Source organism: Rhinoderma darwinii, chromosome 3 (genome assembly GCF_050947455.1).
Source record: "Rhinoderma darwinii isolate aRhiDar2 chromosome 3, aRhiDar2.hap1, whole genome shotgun sequence".
In the NCBI taxonomy this organism is placed as follows: Eukaryota; Metazoa; Chordata; class Amphibia; order Anura; family Rhinodermatidae; genus Rhinoderma; species Rhinoderma darwinii.
The window spans coordinates 23420067-23436790 of record NC_134689.1 but is presented as its reverse complement, the minus strand read 5'-3'; the positions used below and the strand labels follow the sequence as shown (position 1 = coordinate 23436790).

Below are 16724 nucleotides of genomic sequence, written 5' to 3'. Positions count from 1 at the left end.
ATAAAGTACAATATGTCACGAGAAAATAAACTCAGAATCGCTTGGATAGGTAAAAGCATTCCAAAGTTATTACCACATAAAGTAACACGTCAGATTTGAAAAAATTGTCTGTGTCCTGAAGGCCAAAACAGGCTGGTTCCTGAAGAAGTTAACATTACAGCTGAGGGCTGGGGGTTCCAACAACTGCAAGAAAAATGTAAAAATAATATATATCTTACCTGTAAAGTACCCGTAGGATGTTATCTCTAATAGAAGATGATTATAAGGTATCTGTAGAAGACCTCAATGCTAAACAGTTAAGTTCTCAGTTAGATCAGGGTGTCCATCAGCACGAGGCAATGATGGGAAGGTGCCACGTGTAGATATGGAGTCTATGGTGACTTTGTCGCCCAAGTGTTCACATACTGTTCACCTGGAGCCATTCCTGATTTAGGAACAATTAAATTTAATTTGAGAATTATCATTATGAATACACGTTCATACAATTTGGAATCTTCCCTGAAGATACAGAAGGCATTGGATGGGTCAGAGGAAGCCAAATCCAGGAAGGCATATACTACAATAACCAGGACTTCCCACCATAACTATAACTTTAGAAATTAAACTTTAAATAACTTAAACTTCTCAGATTTTTATTTTTTTCCTATTCAATTCGGCTTGGCTTTACATTCATCTAATTACATTTCATCATCAGAGTGACAGGATGTCATTAAAACTCATCATTTCTGATTCTTAGATGTCTAATACATAATGCTTAAAAATCTCCTGCAGTGAACCATAGGGGAATTGTGAGTCTACAAGACCTCTCTTCACCCAAGTGCAAAGTTGAAGGAAGTTTGTGAAGTGTGTGATTCTGACCAAGAAGAGACCCAGTATAAATAAGGCTGTGTTCACATCAGCGTTCGGTTTCCGTTGATGGGTTCCGTTAGACCTTTCCATCGGGGGAACCCATCATCGGAAAGGCAAACGGAAACCATAGCTTCCGTTTGCATTGCCATTGATTTCAATGGTAATGCTTCCGATGCAAATGGTTTCCGTTTATCTCCGTTCCGTAAAGATTCCGTTGTTTTTGGCAGAATGAATAGCGCAGTCGGCATGATGTGAACACACCTTTAGGCATATTAGGGCATGCAACAATGGTTTTTTTTCTGCTCAAGTCAGAGTGACGACTTAGGCCCCATGCACACGACTGTAAAAAAAAACTCAGTAATTGCGGACTGCAATACGGTCCATAATTACGGACCCGCCCCAATTCTATTAGCTGCGGACACCTTTCCGTACTGCTATGGATAGGTGTCAGTGCCGTAAAACTGTGGCGGGAATTATGGAGCATGTCCTACTTTTCAATTTTTAAGGGCCATGCACCCTGTTAAGGATCTGCCAGGCACAGCTTCTGTATCCACGCCCATAGGTAATCAGTCTGCACCTGCTTCTATGTCTGTGAGACTGACTCCATCTTCCACCACTCAGGATGGCAGGCTTAGGAGTGGGAGAGCCTATCACAGCCTGGCCAGACGGAGCTAGCTCCCGCCCTCTGTCTATTTATACCTGCCTTTCCTCTTCCTCCTTGCTTGTGATTCTTCTCTGTTGGTTTCCTGGCCCTGCTGCAGCTTCTTGAACTACTTGTCCCTGCTTCGTATTGACCCTGGCATACTGACTACTCTTCTGCTCTGCGTTTGGTACCTCGTACACTCCTGGTTTGACTCGGCTTGTTCACTACTCTCCTGCTCTGCGTTTGGCACCTCGTACTCTCCTGGTTTGACTTGGCTCGTTTACTACTCTTGTTGCTCACGGTGTTGCCGTGGGCAACTGCCCCGCTTCCCTTTGTTCTGTGTTTCCTTGTCTGGTTGTCTGTCATACACTTACTAAGTGTAGGGACCGTCGCCCAGTTGTACCCCGTCGCCTAGGGCGGGTCGTTGCAAGTAGGTAGGGACTGAGTGGCGGGTAGATTAGGGCTCACTTGTCTGTTTCCCTATCCCTGTCATTACACACCCATACTTTTTATTGGAGCACGGCTCGAAAATGGGACTCGTGGCCGCGGCGGCCGGCCAAGCTCGCTAGCGTGTGCATGAGGCCTTAAAGAGGCTCTGTCACCAGATTATCCCTATCTTGTACATGATGTGATCGGCGCTGTAATGTAGATTACAGCAGTATTTTTTATTTAGAAAAACGATCATTTTTTACGGAGTTATGACCTATTTTAGCTTTATGCTAATGAGTTTCTCAATGGACAACTGGGCGTGTTTTACTTTTTGACCAAGTGGGCATTGTGGAGACAAGTGTATGACGCTGACCAATCAGTGACCAATAAGCGTCATGCACTTCTCTCCATTCATTTACACTGCAGATAGCGATATAGCTATATCTCCAGGTGCAGCCACATACACAAACACTAACATTACTGCAGTGTCCTGACAATGAATATACATTACCTCCAGCCAGGACGTGATGTGTATTCAGAATCCTGACCACGTCTCTGCAAGGTCTCTGTGAGTTACAGCATAGCAGGCGTAGTCTCGCGAGATTACATTGTAAACTGTCATTTACAGCGAGATCTCGCTGTGCTGTGCCGTAGTCTCACAGAGACGCTACAGAAGTGGTCAGGATTGTGAATACACATCACGTCCTGGCTGGAGGTAATGTATATTCACTGTCAGGATACTGCAGTAATGTTAGTGTTTGTGTATGTGGCTGCACATAGCAATATAGCTATATCGCTATGTGCAGTGTAAATGAATGGAGAGAAGCGTATGACGCTGATTGGTCACTGATTGGTCACTGATTGGTCAGCGTCATACACTCCTCTGTACAACGCCCACTTGGTCAAAAAGTAAAACACGCCCAGTTGTCCATTGAGAAACTCATTAGCATAAAGCTAATATAGGTCATAACTCCGTCAAAAATGGTCGTTTTTCTAAATAAAAACCACTGCTGTAATCTACATTACAGCGCCGATCACATTATGTAGGAGATAGGCCACTTATAATGTGGTGACAGAGCCTCTTTAAAGAGGACATGTCTCCTGATATGTCTATTGTAGTAAATATTTTAGTAAATACTTGTATTCTACCTAAAATTCTGGAACACATTTTTTTTTAGAACTATGTGTTTTGCAATTCCTCTCTTATTCTTCGTAGAAATTTATGAATAAATTGATAACTGGGTGCTACCATTCTCCTTGTCAGTCTCACTCTGTCAGCACTGATTGGACATTGTCAGTCTGTGTAGGGACACCCCCCAAACTGGTAACACCCAGTTGTCAATTTATTCATAATTTTGTAGGAGGAATAACAGAGGAACAGCAGAAGGTACGGATGTAGCATAGTTTATGTTGATAACTTGCTGCAGCGTAATATCACACAACCAAAGCCATTGAAAAAGTCAAGTTAAAGTTTCTTGATACGGTGTATTTAATGCGTTAAAACTCAAGATAAAGATGGCTACATCTGTAGAGTTCTAAGAAAAGAGGCTCACAATTTATATTTTATTCATTGTATTCGGCCTCTATGACCTAAACAGCCTGCCCTTCAGACTGACACATTTTACCTGCACTGATACATTGTAGCAAACTATCAAGATAGGAGAGATATATTTGTCTCAAATTGTATCCAGTCTAGAATGGCGACAATTTTTAGTCCCTGAAAGTAATCAAGAATGTCCATTCCCTACAGCAAGCAGCTATGTTGTAAATGGTGACAAATTGAGGCAAAGTCTATTAGAAAGCTATGCATTTTATAATAAATAATTTTATGTCCCCTGTCTTCAACCATCCAGGTAAAGGGAATTGTAAAGCAAGGGCACCTCAATAAAATAAAAATGAGACACCCCCCTCCCCCCGCTCAGGGCAGTAGTTTAGAAATATATCTGGGCCTCATACAGTCAAAAGGGCAAGGCCACTAAGTACTCTAATATGTGTCCCATCCTCTCTCTCGTACCCCAATGTGTATGTTTGGTGGGCCCCAGTAGTAGAGAAAAGGATTTTTGGAATATTTGGACCCCTTTAACGCGAAGGACAGGAGGTAATCGAATATTTAGATTCCATTTCAGCCTCATGAAATATGTTTAATGGAACTCTTTAAATAGGGCCCAGTCTTGTAATATACTGTGACTAAGGGGCGACACTTGACAGAAGAGTGAGGGACACTTTTATAGACTCACTTGAGACTCACCTGACAACTTGCAGCACTCTGACGGTGGCTCTGCCTTTCCTCCTTGAGCAGATCTAGTAAATTTTAGCACGCCCTGTCCTGGAAAATCTGCCCCATGCACATAAATCAACAGCGCAAATCTTAAAGGGGCTTTCCCAGAATAGGTGACCATTTTCTGATCACTGGGGGCCCCACTGCTGAAACCCCACCGATCGTGAGAATGGGAGTCCCTGAGCTCGACCGCAGTGGTGAGGATATTGACTGGAGCGGCGGTCAAGCATACACCTTGCCGCTTTATTCAAAGTCTATGGGAATGAGGGAAACAGTCGAGTACAGCGATCAGTTGTTTCCATCATTCCCATAGACATTGAATGAAGTGACGGGCGCATGCTCGATTACCGCTCCATTTAAGCTTCTCCGCGCTACAGGTGGTACAGTGAGGAGGATCTGGAGATTCGGGACCCTGTTCTCACGATCGATGGGGGTCCCAGCAGTGGGGCCCCCAGCGATCAAAAATGATCACCTATCCTGTGGATAGGTAAGAATTTATGATTCTGGGAAAACCCTTTAAATAAGCAGAAAGGGGCAAGCAAGGACTACATTTAGAGTCTCAAATGTGAGCTGGGAGGATGTTCACCCCTTCCTACTGAGTTTCATAGCAGTGGCACCTGTCGTAGACACACAGCTCTGGTTTTAGCCCTCAATAGAAGAGTTACTGGATAGGATGCACAAATAGGGAGAAGGTCCAGGCCTTGCATTTGCCTCAGGACCATAGACTCTTCAGAAAATACTGTTGCAGAATCTCGATAAACTGCAAATATCCTATAATGTTAATAGTTTCTTCATGAAGTATATATTCTCCGTTTCACTGAAGCATTTAAATCAAGCCTGTGAATTGGGAACGCTATTTACATAAGGAAATATGACTTGCATATCGCACTACTCTGGTGATATACTAATGAATTTTATGTCATTAAAACAGCAATTGCCGCATTATCTACTAGATGTTATCGTTTTCAGCGCTTGTGTCCCTGCTCCACCTGTACGTCTTACTCTGCACCTATGGCTTATGTGCTTCGGATCACACCTATCCACTAGAGGCCTATGAACTGCGCACATATAAAATCAGGAACATTTTAAGTCTTTTCCCACAGGTTCGCAGCTTTTTTCAGTTTTTCCCACAGCCTTCCAGGGGCTGCTTCTTAGTATTCAAGTCAGCTACCGGCAGCGCTCTCACACAAACCATTATTGTCCGAGGTCTAATTGACTTCATGTTGAATCACTGCGCTTTTCACACTTGGCTGAGCTTGCCCTGTCTGAGCATTGGCTCAAAGCACAGGAAGCCTCAAGCATGCGGTTTAAGGTCGACCTTTGGTGAGCTGGAGCCCCCGAGGTGTCAACTGGTAACAAAATGAATTGTTAAGGTTCCCCATTTTATCAGCCTTTTACTAAATTTTTAATTAATGATCTATTGGATTCCAAGCGATGCAGATGCCGCCATATGAAGAGCTGGTAAGCCTAAAATCACACGTTCATTTCACATTTCCGCCTATGCACACAGACAAATATATAAAATTTCCTCAAGGGAAAAGGAAGGTTTACCCAAGATTTTATCCTCTGATGGCTGAAACATTGTGCACATACCAGATATTTAATTTTAATTTAATAATTGTGACTACTTAGAATGATCGTTATTAAATAGACCAGAAGACAGAAGCTCGTTGTAAATTACCGATCTTACCAAGTATCATGGTGGTGGGTAAACGGGCAAAATTATTACTCCAATCTAAGGGCAGTGGTATCTGACCTGCTTAAAGTAAGTTGATTATCTTATTTTTTTCCGCTAAAAATATATGCTGAAAATACTTTTTTTTTAATTTTAAGAGAAAGACAGAAAAGTACTCATTGACTTATATGGGAAAGTGTAGTGAGCATGCTCTGCATCATGGGAAGTGATCTCGTGAGGGAGAGGGAGGAGGGAAGAGCTGTCGTCATCACCCATTGTGTGATCCTGTGTAATCTGCCTCCAGCTTTATGATAGATATGTAACCTTTCATTGTAATCCTGCCCTCTGATGATGATGATAATGATGAGATGACTACTGATCCTGCCCCCATTGTACACAGCACAAACTGAAAAATTATCTCTATAAGAAAAGGAAGTGTTAGCCTTTTGTTAGTGCTTAGCGGCCACTGTGAAAATCGGACCCAATGATAATACATTTATCATTTATACTGTGGATAGGTGAATAATGTCCTTTGTGGGAAAACCCCTTTAAGGACAGTTGTCTCAATAAAAAGCCTTGTTGCCCATAATAACGAACCAGAATTTTTTTGGATTCGTTTTCAAGGGAAAAGTAAACAGGGAGACGCGCTGCCAACAACGATAAAAGTTTATGCATTTAAAACGATGCAATCAGCCGATGAACGAGCGCTCTTCCCCATACAAGCTCCTTGTGAAAGGAGCAAACGAGCGTCGATCAATGAGCTAACTCGTTGATCGGTGCTCGTTTACACGGCCCACGGCCCTTTACTCAAAGGGTCAGTGACAAAATTTGACATAAAAATAAGAACAGTTCATGCATGAAAACCTACCTATATGTTTGCTGGAAAGAATATAAAATCCTATAATTGTATAAGAAGCTTCTGCCTGCCATTACTGCAGCTAAAAGTGATGTAACCAGTTACTAAGAATTTTCACATGGGGGAAGTAGACAACTGGAAGGAGACAAATACTTTATTACAACACTGTAAATGTGCTGAATTATATGAGATTTAATAATGTTAATTTACTTTAAAAAAACAACAAAAAAAAAGACATAAAAATGTATATAAATAAGATGTAGAGTATAAACCGTGGAGTACATGAATTTCAGAGTGACCAGGGCGGCATTAAAACATAACTACAGTCTTGGCTGAGTTTTTGCATTGCTTCATAAAATAGAATAGTCAGCAGTAAATATAAGTCTTTGTTACCCTCTTCTTTCATGTTTTATGTGTCCCAGGAGATCTCTAATTTCCGCCTCCTACGCGTCTACGCAATTCTGTGACCAGCTGTAAGACAACTGGCTGTAGAAGGAGCCCTCCCCAAGACAAAAGGATTGTCAATCCCCACCCACTGACTAAGCCCCACCCCCACAGGCATTCGTCAGCAGAAAATGGAAGGAATTAGATTCCAATTAACCCCTGTGTTCTCTGCAGGATTTCTACAAGACTGTTTGTGTCAGGAAAATGCGGAAATTACTACAGACTGACAAATAACGCGGGAACGTTTATTTTCTGTTTATATTTACCATTTTATCTCTATTAACCCCTTAATGACCACAGTATAGCCTTTTTACGGCGGCCGTTCGGGGTAGCTCTTCTGAAGCGCCGCCTTTTCACGGTGGCACTTCAGAAGAACTTTTCCCGCATCGGGCAGGGTGCTCCTCAAACCAGGGCTGTTGCAAACAGCCTCGGGCTTCAGGGCAACTAATATGGTGAAATCCTGTTCCATGTAAAACCCCGTCAAAAAATAAGGGGGCACTCCCTCCGACTGGAGAAAAAAAGGTTAAATCTGTAGAGGCGACAAGCCTTCTTTACTGTGAGAACTGAGAATCTATGGAATAGTCACCGCAGGACCTGATCACAGCAGGGACAGTAGATGGCTTTAAAAAAGGGTTAGGTAATTTCCTAGAACAAAAAAAAATATTAGCTCCTATGTGTAGAAATGTTTCCCTTTCCCTTTCCCATCCCTTGGTTGAACTTGATGGACATGTGTCTTTTTTCAACCGTACTAACTATGTAACCATTTAATGATCGGAGACCACTAGCAGTGGTCTCCGATCATATTTAACCCCTCAGATGCGGCGCTCAATAGCTCCCTCTCTCACCCCACTGGCACTGCGCAATGCATTCGCGGGGTGTCAATGGTTTCTATGGCAGCCAGGGTCCTAACAAAGGCCCCCAGGTCTGCCTGTAGTGATGGCCTAACAGATACCTGTCAGTTTCACACTGACAGGCAATAATACAAATATTGCAGTGTATTCTAAAAGAGATCAAAATATCACACAGTAAAGTTTCCTAGTGGGACTAAAAAAAAAAGTTAAAAAAGTTTGAAATAAATAAATAAGAGTCCCCCCAAAAAAATTAGGAACCCACTTTTTCCCCTTACAAAATACTATATTATGAAAAAAAGTTACACATATTTGGTATCGCTGCATCCGTAACTAACCCAATTATAAAACAATTACATTATTTAACACGCACGGTGAATGCCGTAAAAAATAAAAAAAAAAATTAATGTCAGGATTGCTATTTTCTGTTCATCTTGCCCTCAAAAAAATTTGATAAAAAGTGATCAAAAAGTCGCATGTACTCCAAAATGGTACCAATAAAAACTACAAGTCGTCCCGCAAAAAAATTAAAAAACCCTCATACAGCTGCATTGGCGGAAAAGTAAAAAAGTTATGACTCCTAAAATTTGGCGACACAAAAACAAATAATTTTGGGAAAAAAAAGTGTTTTTACTGTGTAAAAGTAGTAAAACATAAAAAACATATATAAATTTGATATCGCCGCAATCGTAACGAACTGCTGAATAAACGTATTATGTTATTTATACCACACGGTAAATGGCGTAAATTTAAAACACAAAAAAGAATTATGAAATTTCTGTTTGTTTTTTTTTAAAGTACCCCACCATAAAAGTCAATAAAAAGTTAATCAATAATTTATATGTACCCCAAAATGGTGCTATTAAAAAATACATCTTGCCCCGCAAAAAAAAAAGTCCTTATACAGCTATGTCAACAGAAAAAAAAAAGTTATAGCTCTTTGAATGGAAAAATGAAAAAATTGCTTAGTCATTAAGGTTTGAAATACCTTCGGAATTAAGGGGTTAAAAAAGTTTGTATGACTAATAGTTTTAGGCCCAATTAGGGCAAAGGACATCATAGAGGGGGGTCTCTTGCTTGGTACCTCCATAGTGAGCCTCCTTAGAGAGGTGATAACAATGGCTATCAAAGAGGGGGTTTCTTTTGCTCGGGACCTGCATAGTGAACTTAACTAGAGAGTCGCTAACAATGGATATCTTAGAGTGGGGTCTCTTGCTCAGGACCTGCACAGTCCATCAATGTTTTACATGGTTGGTCATGAATTTGAATGACTGGCATATAATACTATATTTCCCCTGTAGTGGCCGCTGGAGCTTCCCCCTGATCCACATCAATCAGCCGATCGCCGGGTTGTCTTCACTTGTAAATGAGGTTGTTTTTATAAAAGAGGACAGCTCAAGAATTGTATAAACTAGTAAGTATTTAATTTTATGGAGAAATGCTCCTTCATGTTATTGGGCGCAGTAATTTGTGATTGCTGTTACTTTTCGAGTGCCAGAAATGTGTAAATGTAATTGATCTGCAGATGCAAATATAAAGTGATCAAATTGTTTTGTGGGAATTAGAGGGTTAATGCTGCAGCTGTCAGACCAAATCATGTGCTAAGAAAGCTTTAGTGCATGGGGGTGGATGCTTCATCTTGTTGCTAAGCAACTATTTTGAGAGTCAGCCAAACGGGGCCTGGCAGGTGAGCGGAACTGCGTGATATGTGCAAATATTGTCTGATTTGGGACTGTTGTAGCAGTCAAGGATTCTTTGAAGCATGGAAGTAGCAATGTCCTTCCATCTCTACTGAGAATAGACCTTTCAGATTGTAAACTGATGCGTAGGTAAGCTCGGGAGGTGACAAGCACACACAGCTGGCTCCATCAGTTTGATATTTTATAAAAGGGCAAAACAGCTATATAATCTGTAAAACTAGCTCGGATTGCTATCTGCAAGGAAGTGACCTGAGATTGATGATGGGTCATGTCTCCAACCTTTTTTTTTACACATACACAAATAAGCACACAAAATGATAAAACACCCTAAAATTGTGTCGTCAATGACAGCTCCTTTTCCCTTCTGGCTCCCTCCTGTTCTCTGCTAGGGTGGCAGAGGGGTAGCAGAGGGGAGAAGAGTCAAATAAGAGAGGCATGTGGTCTTTACAAAGGGGGTTCCAGCAAAAAACCTGTTCAAAAAGGGCGGTCACCGGTCAGAATGAGAGGTAGTCTTTTTGAAAAGGCCACTGTACATAGATTATAATGTAATTGTAAATCCATCATCGCTCAGCTAAAATATTTTTTGTCTGATGATAAGCTTAGTGACGGTTCCCAATAACAACTGGCAGAATTATGAATGCAGCTCTGGAGCATATATAAAATGTTCAACGGTGGACCCTTTAATTTCTCATAGCTTTTTGTGACTAAGAGATGTTCTTCTAACTGTACCATTAAATAAGACGTTGCAATTATAGTCCACCATTTTATATGCTATGGTTATAAGTTTTGGTCAACCGGTCACCCAAATGATATACAAATATGCACAATTTCTCTCCTTGATCTCTTACCCCACCTTCCCCATTTTCTTTGTCAACTTTGTGTCTGTAAAACCACATAATCACAGCCTTGTGCCTTTTGGGTCAACTTGGATTATTCACAAAAGCAAGACATCCCTACATTGAGGTAAAAAAAACGACCACCTGACAGCCCATATGCACCCTGTAAGGTGGCAAAGCAAACTCATTGTTTTGCAATTTCCATTAATTTCAATAAAGGGCACAACCAAGGCAAAAATATCTTGTAAGACACTAAATTCCTTATAGTGCTTTCACTCCAAGGATTTCTGAACCAATAACTGGAAATACACTTTAGACCTAACCATGAGCATTCATGCCCATTAAGCAACCCTTAATAATTTAAGACGGGAAGCACAAAGCTGTGTAAAATAATTGAATAAAAATGTAGAAATAAATAAAATGCCTAATGAAGCAAACAACATCATTATTATTCCATCAAAATATCATTATTTCTTGAACAGGGACCGATAAATCAATGCTATATTACACTTATCTATAGTTAATAAAGTTCATAGAGTTATTGTCTATTTTTTTTGTGTCCTCGAAGCGTCCAAAAATTACGTTTCACAAAAACAATTCTGTTAGCCCGCAGGAACAATCTGCATGCATCTACTGTAAACTCTTCCAGACTATCGGCCCTTAGAGCTCGCCATCCACAAAGCCTCGGGCCAATGGTGTAGAGATAAATTATTCATGCCCTCTGGCACAATAAGATTTATTTAACAAAAAATTAATACTACACGTAGCGTAAGACCTTTCTATGCCCAGTCAAATAAGTTCAGTGGGATTTTTGGTCATTACTGTGACAAGCTTATTAACTTGCCTTGTGCCCTTGCAGTTTTCAGCCAGACATTAAGCTATGCCACATATCCCAGCAGCACTGTCTTAACATATTAAAAACCACATTAAATAAGGTCCATTGAAGGTGAACTGGTTATAAATCACATTATTAACGGGGTTTTCCAGCCACTAAAAATTGATGGCCTATTCTCAGGATAGGCCATCAATAGCTGATTAGGTTGGGGTCTGACTTTCAGATCCCGCCGATCAGCTGTTTTGAAGAAACCGTACGAGCGCTGCTTTCCCTTCTTTTCTTCTTGCTCACTGTGAGTCGTCAACACACATTTAGCGGCGATTCACAGGTATTGCAGCCTTTTCTCCCATTCACTTTAATGATGGCCTAGTTTATATTTTACTACTTTAAAAAAACAAAAAACTTTTTGTTAAAAAAAAAATAGTTTTGTTTCACCACATTGTGAGAGCCATAACTTTTCTTATTTTTCCGTGCATTGAGAGGTGTGAGGGCTTATTTTTTGCGTGACGAACTGTAGTTTTTATTGGCACCATTTGTTGGTTACATATGACTTTCTGATAATTTTTTGGGGGAACTAAATTGACCAAAAAACTGCGATTTTGGCGGTTTACAAATTTTATTTTTTACGGCATTCACCCCCTCTTTTCAACGCCTCAGATGCTGCGGTCGCGATTGACTGCAGCATTTGAGGTAATCTCCCAAACTTGAAGATAATGGGCAACTATGTCATAAGGCAGTGATCTCCAACCTGTGGCTCTCCAGCCGTTGCAAAACTACAACTCCTAGCATGCTGGAAGTTTTGCAACTGCTGGTGAGCCACAGGCTGGAGACCGTGGTTATAGTTGCTCGTTTTTGCCTTCCTTTGGTTTAGAACTGCATAACAATAGGTTGAACTAGATTAACGTGTGACATTTTTCAACCTTACTATGTATCTATGTATGCAGCTATGTTCTACTACAGGATATTTTAACCATATGTAAATCCTAGCCTACGTTCATGATCCCCTAACGCTTTCTAATCAGCCGTCTCTCAATATTTGGACTACTAGATATGCTTGTTCTGAATAAGGATTGCAAAGTTCACAGTGGACTAAACATCTTGCCAATGTCGGCTGAATATTTATCAAATTCTTTGTCTTACCAGAATTGCAGAGAGACTTGAACAGCAGGAAAGCTCAATATTCCTTTCACATGGGCCCTCTGCCAGAAAAATACAAGAATCCAATAAAAAAATATTGTCTAAGTTCTACTTACTTGAAATGTATCTTAAGCAAGCAAGGAAAGATTCATGACCCCAAAGCCCATAATATTTGCGTAACAAACATAACGATCTAAAATTACCCATTTTAGATATTTATGCCATACTTTACATAGTCCTAGCGAGGGGCGTTGCTATAGTGGGTGCCGAGGTAGCAGTCGCTCCTGGGCCTTGGTTGGTGGGGGACCCTGTTTCCAATTCTGCATTGTGGCCAGGATCTTTACAAGGGTTATCCAGTCATAAGAAATTGATGGCCTATCCTCAGTATAGGCCATCAATATCTGATCAGTGGGGGTCCGACTCCCAGCACCCCCGCCAATCAGCTGGCCTACGGCGCTTGTAGAAGAGCTGCTTCCCCTTTAGTACTGTCACTGCTTGCACTGTGAATCGCTGACACACTTGTACCAACTGTTCACGGTATTGCAGTCTTAAATGGGAGAAGGCTATATAACTGTGAACCACTGCTATAGATGTGTCGGCGATTCACAGTACGAGCAGATACGAGATACGAGCACTGGAGCCCCTTCAAAACAGCTTATCGGTGGGGGCGCTGAGAGTCGGACCTCTACTGATCAGATATTGATGGCCTATCCTGAGGATAGGCCATCAATTTCTTATGGCTGGACAACCCCTTTAAGTTACACCAATGGGCCTTCCACACCTATACAACTACTGCAAGCCACTGACACATACCAACAACTGGGGTTGTGGGACCCTAGGATCTTTAGTCAATATCCCGTACTCTGGGATGATTTAAAGTCATGGCCAGTGGTAGTTTTTTCCTGGCACTAATGTATTCCAACTGTGCATTTAGCACTTTAAAAAGTAGACATATTGGGACAGATTTATTAATGCTGTGGTATTTTACGGACCGAAAATGCTCGTGTGAATTCAGCCTCAGAATGACTTTTCCTATGACAGAGCTTTCTGGAGACCTCTTAGGCCCTGCCCCTGTTCACACAGAGTTTTTTGCAGGCAGAAAAATCGGCCTCCAAATTCCGTCCGGAATTTTGAGGCAGATTTTGACCTGCCTGCACGCCGTTTGCCACGTTTGTGATTTTGCCCGTGGCCATTGAGCACCACGGGCAAAAAACGCTGCGAAAAAAGCCTTCTCTGCCTCTTATTGATGTCAATGGGAGGTCAGAGATAGAAACGCCTGAAGAAAGGGCATGTCGCTTCTTTTTCCCGCGAGCGTTTATTTCAAATCGTGGGAAAAAACCGCCTCAGCCTCCCATTGAAATCGAGTTTCCAATTGGGTTTCTGCAGAGAAAAATACGGCAAAAAACAACTCTGTGTGAACAGGGCCTTATACTATCTCAATACAGTAGCAGCAAAGTTGGTGGGATATAACATATCTCATCCACACGCTGCGTAAAATTTTCTTGCAGAAATCGACCTGCGGTGCGTATTTTTCGTACTGCAGCAGGTCAATTCCTGCTGCGGAAAGTGGAATGAATTGCTGCGTTTTTCAGAGGAGAGATCACCATCTCCCAGCATTGAGAAAAATGCAGCAAAATCCGCAGCATTTTCTGCAAAAAATGCAGGAAATGGGGTCATTTTTACGCAGTGGAATTGCTGCATAAAATTTCTGCAGCAATTCTGTTACGTGTGAACAAGCCCTTAGATGATAGAAAGATGCTACACTATCTCAGTAGTCGTATATTAAAGGTAGTGCCTAACTGCTTCATCAATGACAAGGTGATAGAGTTTAGGTGTCTAATTCAGTATCCATTAAATGCTCTGTCTATCAGCTCTCTGGAAGATATACTGGGAAGAATTGATTTTGCAATATTATGTACTTAAGAGATGTTCTTAATGCGCCATTAAATTACCATCTGTAACTGGCTATATTCCCTAAGACACTAAAAGTGAAGGAGACTTCTGGGATGGATAAAATATGGCCTACTTACCTACTGAGATCAGAGCGAAGCAGATCAGCTGAGGTAACTCCTAATTTTGTAGATGACCTTCTCTTTCTAAAACAAGACAGTCTAAGATATTTAGACTTAAAAGCTTTTTTTTTTCATGCTTACTATGATATTAACGTATGGAATCATAACATTGACAGCTCAATCGGGGACATTTCGTATGGACTTTCTATGCATTATTGCACTGCCGTAGTGTCTTCAGCTGGGACGGAAGAAGTTCTCTTGGTGCCCAAGGCAGGTGTTTTTATGAATTTCCCCCTCAACCTCGGTCCTTGAAGTTTAGCATGATTTCACAAACAACTTGAATGATTGACTCTACCGAGCATGTATGTTATGTTTTATCTCTCTCCCGACTTCATACAGCACATAGGACCCTCACACCTACTGAATTGCCAGCCACTTAAACACAGCGTCTGATCAGATTAGCTATATAAAAAAGGTTCTAATACAGAAATTTTTTTTCAAATACAAAAATTACGCTCCCCTTAAATGGTGCCCTAGGCAGTCACATTCTTTGAGGCACTAAATCAAATAGAGAAAGTGCCTGGGACTGTATGTGATAGGGGGAAAGAAGGGTGGGAAAAGTGCGGGAAAAATCAGGAGCAGGGATTGGTGGGACAAGGGGATAGAGGAGGGATTAGGAGCAGATAAATAGTTGAGGTCAAGGGCAATTCACCATCTTACCTGCTGGAGCTGCAAACGTCCCTCCCGCCCTCCCTCTTTAGGTAAAATTTGGGTGTGTAGTTATGGTGTTTCTCTGTCTTTTAATTTCTTTGCTTTTCTTTGCCATGTCTCTTATGGCTCGTCAGCTTCTTGCCTTTTTTCTTTGCGTAGGCGTGTTTCTGTATTTTTTCTTTGTTTTTTCAGATGTCACAGCAGGCGGAGATAGGCTCTGAAGAGTAAAATCCGGAGAAGAACCTACATGCGCGCCGCTTCACAGTGGGCGGCATCACAGGAGATGTGAATAAATTAAGTGGTTACTTCAGGGCCATGTGATACAAAAATGTTTGGTTGTGTTAAATAAAGCTGTGGCCATTCCCACATTCTCCAAGAAACAGGTTTCGTTGCTTTATTTGTTTATTAAATTGGGTAATGATGCATCAGCGACACTTAATATGGGGATAACATTAGTACATGCAGTCCCAGCTACTACTCGTCCTGTCCTAGTCATCCGACATCGTCTAGTTGTCCCAGCAACTGCATGGCCCAGTCTGATGCTGGACCTCTATTTTGGCTGGGGATGCGGCTAATAGAATGTGACAGTGTCACTTTAAAGGGGGGATAAGGTTGCACTAGTAGAACAAAATATTATTTAAAAAAAAAATGCCCCTTATCTCTTCAACACTATCTGTCTCTATTTACTTACACTTGTAATATGTCTGTTTGTATTAAATGCCCCTATAATTTTCTGTTCTCGCCGCAGTTCTGAATTGTTTTTGTCATTTTTTTCAATCTTTTATCTTGCAAAAAGCTTTTATCTTTCCTGATAATTCATGTTAGAAGTCATTTGTTTGTAATGTAAATCTCCACAAACAGACAGATAATTTTGTTTTTGAATTTTGTTACTTAAGATTTAAGTACTTCAAGCATCTGTGCAGTTTCCAAAAGATAAAGAATATAAAAAGATTTGGCCAATGTATTTATCTTTATTTTTAACCAACTTGGAAGTTTCCGTATATAAAACATTAGCTTACATTTTGCTCAGTTTTTACTTTTTGTGCTTTAACTCACTCGTCACTTTTGGGAACACTATTAGGAAGAGTTGATTTTGCTGAATATATCCCCATATATTTCGGCCAAAACCAACTCACGTATGGTGCTCATACTGAAATTGAAATGGTTCTGAGCCACCGAAAAATGTGGTTGCCTCAAATTTCAGCAGCCTATTCTCTAGAGATAAGACAAAAAAATGTATAGTGGTAGTGTTAATACATTGTCTATATACGCTCCTCGACATTGAAATTGCAACACCAAGAAGGGCAAGTCGTAAGATTATGAAAATCGAGGAAGTAGCAGGCGTCGCTAAGATCTGCAAATGATCAAATTTTCAAGCACCTAGCCCCAATCTGTGGCATGTGTAGGGGGCATAAACGCCAGATTAAAAGTAAAGTTTTTTAGCCACATGAAACCTCAAAAATCGGATCAA

General features: G+C 41.0%; 1 long non-coding RNA gene across 1 annotated transcript; it reads left to right on the top strand.

Moving 5' to 3' along the window:
- Window positions 1-5464: 5464 nt before the first annotated feature.
- Window positions 5465-15604, top strand: LOC142750911 (uncharacterized). The gene is made up of 4 exons (XR_012882634.1): window positions 5465-5660; window positions 9324-9436; window positions 14719-14812; window positions 15446-15604. It is a non-coding gene; the product is annotated as an uncharacterized LOC142750911 (long non-coding RNA).
- Window positions 15605-16724: the final 1120 nt, after the last annotated feature.